The 16,013-nt window shown below is 36.3% G+C and overlaps 1 long non-coding RNA gene across 1 annotated transcript in view; it reads right to left on the minus strand.

Moving 5' to 3' along the window:
• LOC107034348 (uncharacterized) overlaps positions 1-16,013 on the minus strand; it is a 128,855-nt gene that overhangs the window by 58,858 nt on the left and 53,984 nt on the right. The window contains exon 4 of the long non-coding RNA XR_012071339.1: positions 14,728-14,822. This is a non-coding gene — a long non-coding RNA (uncharacterized lncRNA). The remainder of the gene's footprint in view (positions 1-14,727; positions 14,823-16,013) is intronic.

Consider the following 16,013-nt stretch of genomic DNA (forward strand, 5'->3'; position numbering starts at 1 on the left):
TTACGCTTTCTCAGAAATGCTTAACTGGACCTCACCAACGGAGGGCTTCTGATACCCTATGGCTGGTTTTGATCACGTTCTCAACTATGGGGACCTTGTGGGCATCCAGCTCTTTCTACTGAGTGGACTTTCCCAAGCTTATTGGACTATTACCTGGGTGTACAAGAAGACTGACAGCTGTCCACTATTCTTTCTTCTTGAGGGGAAAAAAAAAAGCTACATTTCCCATGCCATCATGCAGATAGGTTAGCTAATGGAACATGAGTAGAAGAATGATGTACCTCTCCCAGGTCCAGCCCTTTCTGCCATCTGGACACAGATGATAAGGAGGCACTAGGGGATGGTGGAACCAGGAGCCGGAAGGAGCCTAGGGTCCTAGTCATCATGTCTCCTTAGGTGATTGTGGCTGTGACAGTTTTTTCAGACTTTCCTTTGTTTTGATGACATTGACAGTTTTGTGGCGTACTGGTCAGGTATTTTGTAGAACGGCCCTTAATTGGAATCTGTCTGATTTTTTTTCATGATTAGACTGGAATAATGGGTTTGGGGGAGGAAGATCACAGAGGTAAAAGTTCATTCTCATCAGATCATTATCAAGAGTACATACTATCAGTGTGACTTATCCCTGTTAATCTTAACCTTGATCATCTGGCTGAGGTGATGTTTTTCAGGTTTCTCCAAAGTTATCCTTTCCCCCTTTCCATACTATATTCCTTGTAAGGAAGTCACTATACATGGCCCACATTTAAAGAGCAGGGTGTTATGTTCCACCTCCTTGAAGGACGAGAAGGATAAGTATCTGCATAAATCAGTTGGAACTCTTCTGCATAGGAGATTTAGCTATTTCCTCTTATTATATATGTGTGTGTGTGTATATATATATTCAGTATAGACTCTTGGATATTTAGTTTATACTTCTGGTTACAATCCAGTGTTATTATATTTATTTACATGCCAAAAATTGTACACTTTGGTCATTGGGAATTCTTTCAATTAGCTCCTATCTCCCTTTGACACTTACTCATTATGTTTTTTTGGTTTTGCTTTTGTTTTTTTCAGTGCTTTCTTTAATTTTTGGCACTGTAAGATGCTCCAGATTCATCTTGTATATTTCCTGCCCAAGTCTAGGGATTGACCATTTCTCCAAGAAGCCCTGATTCCTTTTAGTGGAATGGTATTAGAAAACATGATCTGGGTACTGGTTTACTTATTTCCACTGGGGTATCCTTGCTCTACTTTCTCTCAGAAAGAGAAACAGAGCAAGAAAATACATGTGTGTATACTAACCCCTGTATATGTCCATATCTATAAGTCTCTCTCTATATATATCCATCTATATCTATATTAAGCAAAATATGAGTTCATATTGAAGTTGCCAACTCTAATCCATTACATTGTGAACCATTCTGGCCTTCTCCCCTTGCTGATGTGAAACTTCCCACTACAACAGAGAGGAACCTGGCTCTTGCCACGCCATCCATCATCCATTTGCTTAATTGTTCATCTCCAGTATATATGTACACTGGTTCAAAATTGTTAACTTAGACCCCAAGGAAAACAACTTGATCAGCTAGAACATGGTGCTCATGTACAATTGCTTTTGCCTTTAGTCTTACAAATTCTACTAATTTCCAAAGTTTCTTAGGCCAGCAACTTATTCCCCAACTACCTGTAGAGAAATTGTTTCATACATTTGTAGTGCAATTAGATTCCTGTGTCATGACCTGCATTCCACCCTGGGATCCCCTGAACTCCTAAATGATATTTTAAAATCTGCATACATCAAGGTTAACTCTTTGCATATAAAATTCTGTGAATTTTGACAAATGTATGGTATCGTGTAGCCATCATTACGGTAAAATACTGAAGAGTTTCACCACCTTAAAATTCCCCTGTGCTTCTCCTAATCAACCCTCCCTCCCCCCACTGTTGGTAACCACTGATCTTTTTCCTGTCTCTATATATTCTTTTCCAGAATGTTATACAAATGAAATCACACATTCTATAGCCTTTTCAAAATGACTTCTTTCACTTAGCAATATGCATTTAAGATTTATCTTTCTTTGCATAGCTTGACAGCTCATTTCTCTTTATTGCTAAATAGTATTCCATTGTATGAATGGTTAAAAGTTTGTTTAGCCATTTACCTATTAAAGGACATCTTGGTTACTTCCAATTTTTGAAATTCTGAATAAACATTCATATACAGGTTTTTGTGTGGACATAAGTTTTCAAATCAATTGAGTAAATACTTAGGAGCATGGTTTGCTGGATTGAATGGCAAGATTATATTTAGCTTTGTAATAAATGACCAAACTGTTTTCCAAAATGGCAGTGCCATTTTTCATTGAGAAGTCCTCTTGTTCCACATCCTCACCAGCCATAGATATTGTCATTTAAAAATTTTTATCCATTCTAATATGTGTGTAGTGGTATCCATTGCTGTTTTAATTTGCATTTCCATAATGACAAATGATGTTGAGCATTTTTTATATGTCTAATTGCTGTCTGAATATTTTCTTTAGTCCATGCTTTGTATATTTCCTGTACCCGTCCTAGAATCAGCCATCTCTGAATGGTTGACTGGATTTCATGTTTTTTAGTTACAGTAATGTTCTAATCATTAAACACCATGACTGGTGTTTTCAGAATACTCCAAATCTTGGTCTCACCTTTTAGACATAGTATCTTGCATTACTTTTAATGCTCTAATCTCTTTCTTTAACTGTAAATTTGTATTATTTTAGATCTCAGAGAGCAGTTTTATTTCTAAATCCTTAAAGTGAGAAAGAGACAATTTCATTGTTGCTTCATAAAAGTCCTAAACTTTTCTTTCTTTAAAATATTATTCTATTTAACTACAGCCATACTTCAGATATTTTTGAGCTGATTGGCTTACAGCATAGGTTTTCCTTCATTATCCTAATATTTTCTTTTAAGCTTTTGTTTCGTGCAGTGATTCCCAAACTTTGGTGGTGCATATTGGAATCTCAGAGAGCCAAAAAAAATAACACAGTAGTACAGGTTCATTAAGATAGGGCCTGGGCCTTAGTATTTTTATCAAGCTCCCCAGGTGTTTTTGATACCGACCAAAGCCTGAGACCCATCGGTTTGGTGTTTGGAGCTGAGGGACAATTTAACCTTGAATAGAAAACACACAAACAGCCTGTCTAGACATTGATAATAGCTTTAGAGGCTAGTGTCTTGCTCTGTCCCCAGCCTAATACTTCACTGGATTTGTGCACAAAATTTTTGTCTAGGGTTGAAATTAAACATCAGTAGAATATTTTTACAGTATAAGATGATATGAAAAACTGGTTTATTCTGTACAGTTCACCAAAGGAGCATTTTAAAACCAACTGGACACATCATATCAAGTTAAATTAAAACTGTTAAAAGATGTGCTCCAGAATTTGCATTTGAAGAAGTACACTATGACATATAGGTTGGACAATCCATACATCTTTCATATTACTGGTTCACTACTCCTCTATACAATACAAATTAAATGGCAGGTTTTTTTTTTTTATAGCAAAGCATTAACCTAAATTGGGAAGACCAGATTCAACAATACAGCATTTTATAACTAGAAAGCAACTATTTCTCAGATTATTTTTGTTAAAAACTCAAGTCTTCATGTGCTCTGTGTCGTTCTAAGCTATGGCTAATATTCAATATAACATAAGATGGCACAGTTCCATTCCAAAGAAAAACTTCATCACATCAAAACATTATTTGCATATTCATAAGATTCCACCTTCAGGCAGAGACATGAGCTCTTTTACTTGCAAACTATTACATCAATAGAAATATACAAATATGCATCAAGAAAAATGCGAATAAGGACATTAAATGAAAAAATGTTCACTCACCAGTGCACAGTTTAGTATCAGGTGGAGAGTATGCTTGCTTGATTACAAAGTAAATTTTAAAGGGAAATAATTGTGCTCATTGTTCATCTAAATATTTAATCTCCATTATTACTAATAATTTCTGATACTGATGAGTGTACTTCTGTGCAACTGTTTGAATTTGCTAGCAAATATATTAACATGACTTTTTTGGAAAACGTATTTAAGATTTACCTGAGGGGCTATTTTTTAAAATCAAAATAACACACCAAGGCTGGTTGAAAGCACTTTGGTTTTTCAAAGGTCTCTCCAAGCTCAACTGTAATCCAGAAATGAGTATTTTCCCATGGAAATATCAACTGCTTGAGCCACCTTTGCAAAAACTAGTTAAGCTATTCATTCTACCAGTAACTAATGGTTACTCTTATGAGATATTATATTTCCCTAAACTTTTGCTGTAAGGATAACTTTATAATCACTACCAAGCAGATACAAATTTTTTCATCCTTTTAAGAAATTCAGATTCCTCCTCTCAATCTTATTTTCAGCATGTTTGGATATATCTAAACTTTGTTCTGAGTCAGTCAATTATCAGATAATTTCCATCTTTCCTCTAAGTTAAAAGAGATCTTATTCTTTCCATTTAATACTAATCCTGGAAAGCAAGAAATATATGAAAACAACCAAAATCTTTAATGGCTATGATTTGTTAATTCCTGAAAATTTTCAGATATTTCTGCTTGACCCCCCTGAAGCCCTAACTGTTACAGGGCAGCATCAGCAGAGCATTTTGAACATTCATGGGACACAAATCCTATTAGTGAGGGAGAATCTAAATCAGTTTTTGTATATAATACATGTAATTATTAATTGACTGATGAGGAACAAAAGAGGCCCTCCGTAGATAAACAGAAAGTTGACTTTGTTAAACATCCCCATGCTATTCCATTTCAACAGTTCTAAAGTCAGTTTGAGGTGAGACTATCACTATTTCCATAAGCTAAAGCTGCCTGATGTAGCTGGCTTCAGAAACCAAAGAGAGCCTGCCGCAGTTGGCAGAGATGCTGACTTGTGAGGCCCAGGCCATTATTTACTGGTGTCTAGACTTAGAGCTTCTTTAACCTCAGGGCCCCCCAAAAGGGACAACTTTCTGGGTCAGCAAAGTCCTTTGGTTGTATTTTCATCAGAACTGAGGATCAGTAGGTGGGGATGCCATGCCTCAACCTTGGAATGCATTAGGGCATGGGCCAAGAGCACTTCTGCACAGCTTTTGAAGGCAGTTGCCATCAGGCTGTTAACTCACTCCCTAGCCTCAGAGCACATGGCACTGTCTTTATTCTTTACATGGTTTCCTTATAAAGCAATGGAGAGGTTTTAAGATTCCATTCTTGACCTATAAGACCTTTGGTGACCCTGTTCCTGCGCCCTGAGCAAACTACCTTCCCCATTCATCCACTGCAGGTGTGAGGCTATTGTTCACATCTATTAACTAGATGTTTTGAAAAAGACCTTAAATTTTCTTCAGTGCACATCTAGAACAGGTCTCTCAATTTTAAGTTCTCATATTCATGCTAAGACTTTGATATACGTAGGCCACAAGTGAGAAAATGACTACACATTTAACTTAAATTCTTATTGTCATTCTCCAATACCAATTTTAAAGGATTTGAATGTACCTGAACTGTAAATATTTTTTAAGTAAAATAACCAACTCAAAAGATACAGGAAGAAGAAAATGTCCAAAACTGTCATACATATTTTCAAAGAAATAAAGTCCCCAGTGAGAGTTATCATTGAAACTGTATTCTTGTTTAGTAGCTAAACCAAGTCATAATACCCTGCAGGTCTTTCTTGTACACCCTACAATTCTCAGCAAGAATCCACTTTTTTGCTCAGTAAGTTTATTCTTAATTCAAAACAGAAAAATGGCTTCACCGTTGATAAGTAAATTAAAAGTTAGCTTTAGAAAACAGTAGCAATTTCATAAATGAAATGGAGAGAGTAATTTTCACACCTGTGTGTCAAAAGATAAGTCCCAGGTCTACCATTTGCTTACCTAAACTACATAAAGATATTTTATGAATATTTATACATGAGACCTTCTTACAATTGTAAAAATTAAGTTCTTTACTCCCCAGATTTGAAAAACACCAGTTTGTTTGACCTAAACACCACATAAAAGGGATTTTGGAATTTTGGTGCCAGAAGAAGAATGCTTAGTTGAAAAGGAAAGATGATTTCTAAAACAAATTCAGTGTGTGTGTTTGTATGTATGTGTACTTGCATGAATGTACATGCATAGTTACCTGTTACATTAAATCAAAACACTGTTGACGTTGATCACTATCCTCACCTGCAGATGGGGCTGAAAAGCTATTTCATAGTCAATAACATATTTATATAACATATTATGGATGAGTGAAGTTTGGTTTGTGGCATTAGCTCTTTTGTAGCTGCTGCTGTCTGTGTCTTTGCCTCTTAGACCCTGTCAACACCTAAGGACAGAGCGTTCTGACCACCAACACCAACATCTATACACCATCTCTAGGGTGGCCAGGCAGTCAGAGATCTGGGCATATTCTTCATCTGATTAATCTGCTGTATAGAAAAAATGAGCTGGTTGAAGAGCTGTAGCCCAAACTGTTCTCAAAATGTTCTCTGACTTTGGATATGAAGATATGAAGAAGTGATTTTACTTTGTAAGGTAAAGGACTAGGATAACTAGATAAGTTAGTTTTGCCAAGAACAAAAAAAGAATTTCAGTGAATGAGTCACTGTTATGGACTGAAGGTTTGTGTCCCACCAAAATTCATATGTTGATACCCTAACTCCCAATATGACTATATTTATAAATAGGAACTTTATGGAAGTAATTACAGTTAAATGGGGTCAGAGGGGTGCACCCTAATCTAATGAGATTGATTTCCTTATAAGAGGAGGAGAAGACACCAGAGAGCTCTCACTCTCCTCCATCTGAGGACGCATCAAGAAGGGGGCTGTCTGTAAGACAGAAAGAGAATCCTCACCAGAAACCAAACGTGCTAGTGAGCCCTGTGTTCTTGAACTTTCCAGCCTCCAGAACTGAGAAGATAAATTTGTATTGTTTAAGCCACCCAGTCTGTGCTATTTTGTTGTGGCAGCTAGAGCAGACTAATACAGTCACTGAAAATTCATTCCTAGGCACCCTGGAAAACAGGAGAGCAGGGAAGAAGGCAGATTTAATTTGACTGTAAATGTATTGGCCATTACCTGTTCTATCCAAACTAGGGCAAATAGGCAGACCAAAGAAAAGCCTTTAGCTGTCAGTGAGGATGGCAGAGTTACACCAGAAAATGAGTCATTTAAAAAGTTTTCTGGAAACAAGTCTCCTCCTTAGGTCCCTTTATTGATACACTGTACCTAATTCCTGAGCTTGGCTAATTCCAGAAGGGAAACAAAATTATTAACACAGTCTATATAAATTTACCCTGTAGTCTTTTAATATTTTATTGTTAAATTATTTTTTTAATAATATAAAAAGCACCTGTGAAGCCCTACTCAAAACAAAAGTTCAGACCTTACCAAAAACCTATAATTACCTTCTAGGTCTCTACCAACCCATCTCCAAATTGATACAGCCAGCATCCTACATCCTGTTTCCTAATTCTTTTGTTTTCTTTTTTATATTTTAGTGCACTTTAAATCATAGTTAAAGGAATGTTTTTATTTTGTTTTTAATGTTACAACAAGAGCATCACACTATATGTGCTCCCTTTCCATGCCAAATTGTATTAGGCAATGAGCTCTCTTCTTTTATGGCTTTTTTGAGGTTAAGTGGAAGAGAGCGTTCAAAATATCCTTGCATCTTGGGCTTTCTGTCATACACTCAGTGTTCCTTCAGGTACAGTGATCTTTCCCAGCACAGTCAACAACCAGGCGTAAGTGCAATCACAACCAGACAGAAATTTGGCACATAGGTTACAGTTCACCTTGTGTGTCACTGGCTTGCAGAATCTTGGTTGTAGTGGTCAGGTTAAACACCTGCTTGTTCTGGATGTCCATCTGTAACAGTGTTTGATGAGAAATGGAAGGGAACAAAACAACTCTGTGGTTATATTAAATATATAATGCTCACATCATTTATAACTATTGATGTTGCAGTTAATGAAAATCCAACTGAAACTGGCTTTGGTAGAGAGGGGTTACTGGCTCGACTGTGAAGTAACACAGATGGAGTGGTCTTCAGATCTGGTTTGATTCAGTGATTCAAAGACATCAATACAGAGTTTGCTCGTTTTATTGGTCTCTCTTTTTGTCTTCTACATTATCATCTCCATCCTAAAGTTAGTTTCTCTTGCAGAGGCAAAATGCTATAGAAAGAGGAAGCTGGTTTTTAGAAGCTACCACAGAAAAGTAAGGTACCTTCTTTCTTAGAAACCTCCAGGAAAGCCAATCTCATGTCTCATTAGCTTGAATTAGTAAACTTTTTGTGATACTTCACCCAACAGTCTCTCCAAAATGTTTGTTATTAATTACTTAACAGCCCCAAATACCCTCTGTTTTTGACTTACATAACTTTAACTTACTATATCTAAAAACTATACTCAGTAATGTATTAATGCCAGATCAACAATTGTATCAAATGTACGACATCAACGCAAGGTGTTAATAGGGGAAACAGGGGGACTGCAAGGAGTATACTTTCTGCACAATTTTTCTATAAAAATAAAATTGCTCTACAAATGAAGTCTATCTTTTAAAAAATAGTGTACTCAGAATCTTCTGGCAAGTTGCCTTTGTGTTATGCACACAGTGATATTCACGAATTGTGTTCTCCACTGTCTTCTTTGGCGTTAACTTCCAAATTTATTCCTACCTGAACCCCTTCCCTCCATCTTGGACGGCAACATGGATACACTTCCTGTGTAGCAACATTAAATATCCCCTAAACCATGCCAATACACATTATTCCTTCAAGCCTAATATCAATATTATCTGTTCATTTCTCAATGAAGTTTACAAATATACAGTCTAATAAGAAATGTATTTAACTTATATCTCTTCTGATATTTTTCTTTTCTGGAGAGGGGAGTAAGTAATTAGGTTTATTTACTTATTTTTTTAGAGGAGGTACTGGGGATTGAACCTAGGACCTTGTGCATGTTAAGCATGCACTCTACAACTTCAACTATACGCTCCCCCCAACTGATATTTGTGAATATAATGATTGGTCAAAAATAAAGATTTGTGAACAGAATGAAATAAGAATACATCCAAAATAATGCTTGTAAATAATTATTTGATGATTATTTTTCCTTTGTTTTGTTTCTGCATATTCAAAAGAATGTGGCATTTATATTTATTTTTAGTTGGAATACTTTTTGATTAAGTAGAAGAATATCAATATCCTGGGGTATAAATAGCTCTAGCTGAGAGCAAACAAAGGCTTTTGGGTGCTATGTAATGCGGAGCCAATTCAGTTATCATAAATTTCACTTCTAACAAAAGACATCAGGGTTAACAAAATTGTTTAATTTGCTTAGGCAGGATGAACCTTGTGCCTCTGCAAATTATTGCATGAGCTTTATGTTGAATAATGCTCTAGAGAGATACTTTTTTCTCCATTTATACCCTAGTAGGAGTTAACTTCTAGTTTATTTCAAGTACATAATATATGTGGAAAAGTGCTTGCAAATTAGAGGAATTATTGTAACACAAGTCTGCCTTAAGACATACAGGCACTCAAGTTAAACAGGAATTACGTTCTTTAGCTAACAGATTTATGGAATGTAATGAAATTTTGCTACTGGGTAGTAAGAATAGACTGCATAGCCTATTTCAGTGGAGAATTGAAAAGTAGGAGACAATGTTGAGAAAGAACAATGAATTTGGAGTCAGAAGCCCTGTATGACCTTGAGCACTTGACTCTTTAAACCTTAGTTTCTTTATCTATAACTTAGAAAATCTAGGCTATATTATTATTAGGATCAAATTATATAATAGATGTGAATGTGTTTTATGCCTTTCAAAGAACTATGTTCATTTAAAATGTTCCCATATAAGAGGTAGGGGGCTATCCTATGGAGGCATGTGAAATAGGGTAAAAGGGATATTCTGTGATGTATAGGGTAAGATGCGTTAATGAAGAAACTCCTTGCTAAAAATCTCAATAAATCCAGGTGAGTGTTCTGAGAACTGTCTTAGGGAAAGTGTATGTAGCAAAGCTTCTCAATCAAGTACACAAGAGAATTACACCATTCTGGTAAGAATATCTATTCAGCATGTATATTTGAAGTAACAAAGTTCACAAGAGATCTCAAGGAGCACCCTCATTTAAGAATCACTGGTCTAGAGCAGAAGTTAGCAACCTTTTTTCTGTAAGATCTAGATAGTCCTTATTTTAGCATTTGCAGGCACATAAGGTGTCTGTCTTATCTTCTTTGTCTTTGGTGTTTTACAACCCTTTAAAAATGTGAAGAACTTTCTTAACTTCCCAGCCATACAATAACAAGCCAGGGGCAGAGTGAGATTTTTAGAAAATAAAAGAGCTCACATCATAGTTTGTAAATTAGTACATGATACATATACAACAACTGTCACTATGTGGATGTTTGTTTTTTTCATTACCACAAAATCCTTGAGTGTAGAGCCTTGTCTTATTCAGTTTTGTACTTTTGGAATCCAGGACCTTTCCTGGCACATCACAGTCCCTCAGTAATTGCTATATGAATGAATGGAAGAAAGAAGATCTATTAAGAAAGATTCATATTAGAGACTATAGCATTTGCAGAATCTATCCAATAGTAAGAGAGGTTATAGTTTCCCAGTTAATTTCATCAATACAGATAGTAAAAACAAACAAAAACAAAACAAAACAAAAAAAGGTCCCCATACCCCCTAAATTCTACTGGCTTAACATTAATATTTGTTCACATTGAGTGTGTTAAGCAGATACTGGCAAATAGTCTATTTTATTTGTTGTTTGGAAGAAATATGGCCTTGATTTTGTGATATTTTTAGGAAGTTGGAAGTTCATTTCTTGGGTGCAATATTTAGGGAAGTTTCTCTGGAAGCCAAGTCTGGGGATGGGAATTTGAATTTACCTTTGAGAAGATTATAAAATTGTCTTTAAGGGAGAAATTTGTTTGGGGAGACATTTGATTTCTAGCATGCTATACTTAGGGCTCTGGTTTAGTACTGGATATACTAACTTAGTTAAGCCTTTAAATGAGACTAGTCATATGAATGCACTGCTTAATTTAAAGCTGTTTTTATTGAGAATATAAACATAGTGGTGAAATATGACACATCATAGTGGGTTCACAGTCATTTAATTGGCTTAAAATAGGTCTTTTCAAAAAATTTATTTTCCAGCTTTATTGATGTGATTGACAAATAAATTATATATATTTACAATGCACAACATGTTTTGATATACATATACATTGTGAAGTGATCACTACAATCAAGCTAATTAACATATTCATCATGTCACATAGTTATCTTTTTTATCGTAAGAACATTTAAGATCTACTCAGCAAATTTCAATATACAGTATGTATACAATGTAATATTATTCAAGTATATAATATAGTATTAACTATAGTTGCCATGCTGTTCATTAGGTGTCCAGAACTTTTTCATTATGTGTCACTGAAACTTTGTACCATTTGACCGACATCTCCCCATTTCTTCCACCCTTCAGTCCCTGGCAGTCATCATTCTACTTTTTGCTTCTATGAGTTCAACTTTTTAAATTCCACATATAAGTGAGGACAATACAGTATTTGTCTTTCTGTGTATGGCTTATTTCACCTAGCATAATGTTGTGTAGGTTCATCTATCCTGTCACAAATGACAGGATTTTCCTTTTTTAAGGCTGAATAGTATTCCACTGTATGTTTATACCACATTTTCTTCGTTCATTCGTCTGTGGACAGACATTTAGGTAGTTTCAAAATCATGATTATTGCGAATGATGCTACAATGGACATGAGAGTATAAATATTTCTTCTAGATTCTTATTTCATTTCCTTTGGCTATATACTCAGAAGTAGGATTGCTGGATCATATGGTAGTTCTATTTTTAATTTTATGAGTAACCTCTATATTGTTTTCCATAATGTCTGTACTAAGTTACATTCCCATCAACCATGTACAAGGGTTCTCTTTTCTTTACATTGTTGCCATTTGTTCTTTTGTCTTTTTGATAGTAGTTATTCTAGTAGGTGTGAGGTTATATCTCACTGTGGTTTTGATTTGTATTTCTCTGATGGTTAGTGATGCTGAATAATTTTTCATGTATCTGTTTGTCCATTTGTATGCCTTCTTTTGAGAGGTGTCTGTTCAGGTCCTTTGCTCATTTTTCAATCAGATTGTTAATTTTTTTTAAAGTATTGAGTTTTATGAGTTCCACATATTTTGGATATTAATACCTTATTAGATGCATGATTTGCAAATATTTTCTCCCATTCCATTGGTTGCCTTTTCACTCTGCTGATTATTTCCTTTGCTGTGCAGAGGCTTTTCATCATTTGTCTATTTTTGCTTTTTTTGCCTGTGCTTTTGGGATCAAATCCAAAAAAATCATTGCCCAGAAAATAGGTCTGTTTTATGTAGTTCTGCCACTTGGCCTTCTAGATATAAAAATCTGATATGTTACCTGAGACAGTGATCTGATTACTACTTGGACTGCTTTCTCAGCTGAGGTGCATTGTCTTTCATAGTCAAACTCTTCAGTAGTTTCATAACTCACTTTTTACATGTTTATTCCATCTCACAGGCCAACATCTATGTGGGCATTTGACTACTATTCCTTAATTCAAGTGAACATTTTTTTTCTGAACTGCTGTGGGACCCTTCTAACAATCTCCTGCTTCTGAGATCAAGTGTAGCAATGCCTCATGTTCCTGCAAGATACCATGTTTATTCTGCCTCATGGCTGTTTCCCTGTCTCTAATGTTCTCTTGATTTTCTCTACAGCATGAGTTTAGATATTGATAATGTTGAACTTGAGCTGAGACCTGTGCTCCTGGAAAAAGCTACAATTAATAAATCTCTCCCACCACTTTCCCCAACTCTTTTATGTTTCAGAAAAAAAAGCTTACTGCAGAGAACCAAACTTTTTCTTCTTAGAGAAGACTCACTGATGCCCTCCTTGATGCCCTCCTCTATGATGAGGCCAGAGACCCTCCAATTTCCCATTCTTTATCTCAGAAACGATTAGTTGGACTGTTTGTCCCCCTGACCAGTCTGAACAAAATGCCTGACTTGACCAAACTTTAGTCAGGCTTCTTTCCCTCCCCCAGGCACCTGAACTTTGCTGCACCTGATCTTTGCTGCACCTCTGGGTTTTGGGGCAGAAAAGTCCCTCCTTAGCAGCCTTTCCAGGTGATCAACTGACTGCAAGAAAAGTCAACTGTCCCATCACGCCACCTGCTCATCTCATTCCCCTATCCAAGCCAGATTCCTTCTAGCCATTTTCTCCCTCCTTATAAAAAGAAAATTCATTTTTTGCATGACCTTTCAGATGTTTGCAGATCTTACAGTCTGAGCATTCTCCCCCTCACAACAGTCTCCTTCCCTGATTACAACCACCTTTGAATAAAGCCTTTATTCCAGCAAGTTTTCTTACCCTCCCGGCTGGGTTAGATACTCCCCAGAAGAATTCTGTAACATCACGTGTTTATCCTAATCAGAGCACTAATCACACTGGGGAACAGGGCTGTGTTCTTGCCTTGATTCTTCACTAGAATGTGAGCTTCTTGAGGGCAGTCTCTGTGTCTACTTTCTCTGTAGCCCTGGCCCCTTGCAGAGTTCTAGGACATTTTAGAGGTGCAATTAAGCCTTAAGTACTTAATTATTTAATTAAATTAACAACCAGCTTTTTTCCCTGTGAAGATGGACAACTGATCTGAGAACCTGTTTCTGACCAGTCACTTCCATGGATAAATGAACTGGGGATGAGGGGAGGGAGAGCACAATGATGATTATTCCTGTATTTCTGCATAAAGATAACTTTCATGTCCGGAAGGAGCGATTTAGACAAAGGTTTCCCACTCTCCACTGTCCCTTATAAAACTTTGTGGGAAAGCAATTTTGATTATTGTTGTAGAGGCCACCAGTTCTAGAAAAATATCCCAGAAGAAAATGGGTTTTTTTATTCCTTCTGGCTCAAAATAGAGACTTATATACTTCTGGAGATGGAAGGAATGCTAGCTTCAATTTATCAAACACATAAAATGTTAACTGTGCCATTTGATTGAACCTTTATGATATACATCACCACAATATGATTTATATTACACCAGAAATGCTGTTTCCTCCTTCCCCACTTCAGTCAAGAGATCCAACCTAGCCTCAAGGACTCCAGCTTGAATCCTCAAGGAAGATAATAAAAGACACTGGTTCCTATGCTCAGAAATTGTCCCTGACTTGAATCAAAATGCCTTTTGAATGCCAAATTTTGTTTTGCTTGTTTTTCTTTTTTTTAAAAAAAATTATTCATTTATTTCTTATTTCTTCTTCTTCTTATTTTAGTGGAGGTGCTGGGGATTGAACCCAAGACCTCGTGCATGCTGTTTGCACTCTACCACTGAGCTATACCCACACCCCCTTGCTTGTTTTTCTTAAGGGTGCTCCGTTCCTGTTATTCAGATTCCTTGCCTAAGTTTCTGATGCATTGTTAATCTTAGCTGGATCCCTGACTTTCTGATACTCAAACCATTTGCCTGGGAACCTGTCTGATCCACCACAGTCTTTGTGCCAACTTAGTCTATCTCAGTTCCCACTATCTGGCCCTGAGACACTGCCCATCAGTTTCTAATCCATCCATGCAACTCCACTCCAGAGCTAACCCTGAACCTCACGATGGCTGCTCCAGCTCATACTGACATACCACAGGCTCCTCTTCTTGTGTAAAGGCCCCTCCAGGCTCATGTTGGCTCTTTGTGGCTACTTGTCTTGCACTTTTGCATGCTGCTGCTCACAGTTCTAGGAAAGTAACAAATAGTTCAGAAATGAAACATCTGGAACAGATCTATATATTGTAATTAATTTTAAATTTAATCCAAGTAATAAATGTACATTGTTTAAAAAGTCATTGGAGAGTACAGTATGGAAGGAGAGGGGGAGGTTAACTTTTCATGACAAACTCTATGCAGCCAGATGATCAGGTCCAACATCAACAGTGATAAGTCACACTGATACCTTTGATAAGGTATGATGAAAGTGGCGCTTCACCTCTGAGGTCTTCTTCCCCAAAGCCTATAACCCCAAAACAATCATGAGAAAAACATCAGGCAAATTCTGATAGAGACATCCTACAAAATACCTGCCAGTATTCCTCACAACTGTCAAGGTTATTAAGAAAAAAAAATTCTGAGCACCACTCATGAGAGCCTGAGGAGACATGACCACTAAGTATGTGGTAACCTGGATGGGATCCTGGGACAGAAAAAAGACACTGGGGGTAAAAACTAAAAAAACCTGGATAAAGTATGGACTTTGGCAAATAATAATGTACCAATATTTTTTCATTAATTTTAAGCAATGTACTAAAGTATGATGTTAATAGTAGAGAAAAGAATAAAGTCAATTATTTAAAAAAGTTTAATGGCATAAAGAAGTTATATGACTGAAAAAAAAAAAACATAAGAAAGAAAAACGGTACTTGCCATCACCTTCAAGTACTTTGTCCCAGTGACAATTTTCAGTTCATTTAATTGTTTCTCAAGGCTTTACTCTATTTCTGAATAGTATGCTTTTGTGGAAATTTTTTATTTATCCATTTTAGACACTCTCTATTGACTTCCTGTGATGGCAGGTGAGGAAGTAACTCTCTTCCACCATGTTTCTTCCTCCCACTATATTTGTGTCACAACTTTTGGCTAATCCATATTCACTGTTCACATTACAGTAATTACATAATCCTGTTCACTCTTGAGTCAAATTGTGTTCTGATTACTTTTTCTTTTGATGCATTATTTGCTTTTTCTGAAATTTATAATTGTTTCATTTTTTATTTGCTTGAGTCTCTATGTACATATTGCTAATTCTTTCCCAAACATTCCAAAAGTTACATGATTAACTCTCATGATATTATTTTCTAGAATAACACATCAGAAAACCAACCAGTTTCATTCTGTCCTGGCACCTCCCTCCTGCAGCCCTGCATTTCCTTGC

Source organism: Vicugna pacos, chromosome 3 (assembly GCF_048564905.1).
Source record: "Vicugna pacos chromosome 3, VicPac4, whole genome shotgun sequence".
Classification (NCBI taxonomy): Eukaryota; Metazoa; Chordata; class Mammalia; order Artiodactyla; family Camelidae; genus Vicugna; species Vicugna pacos.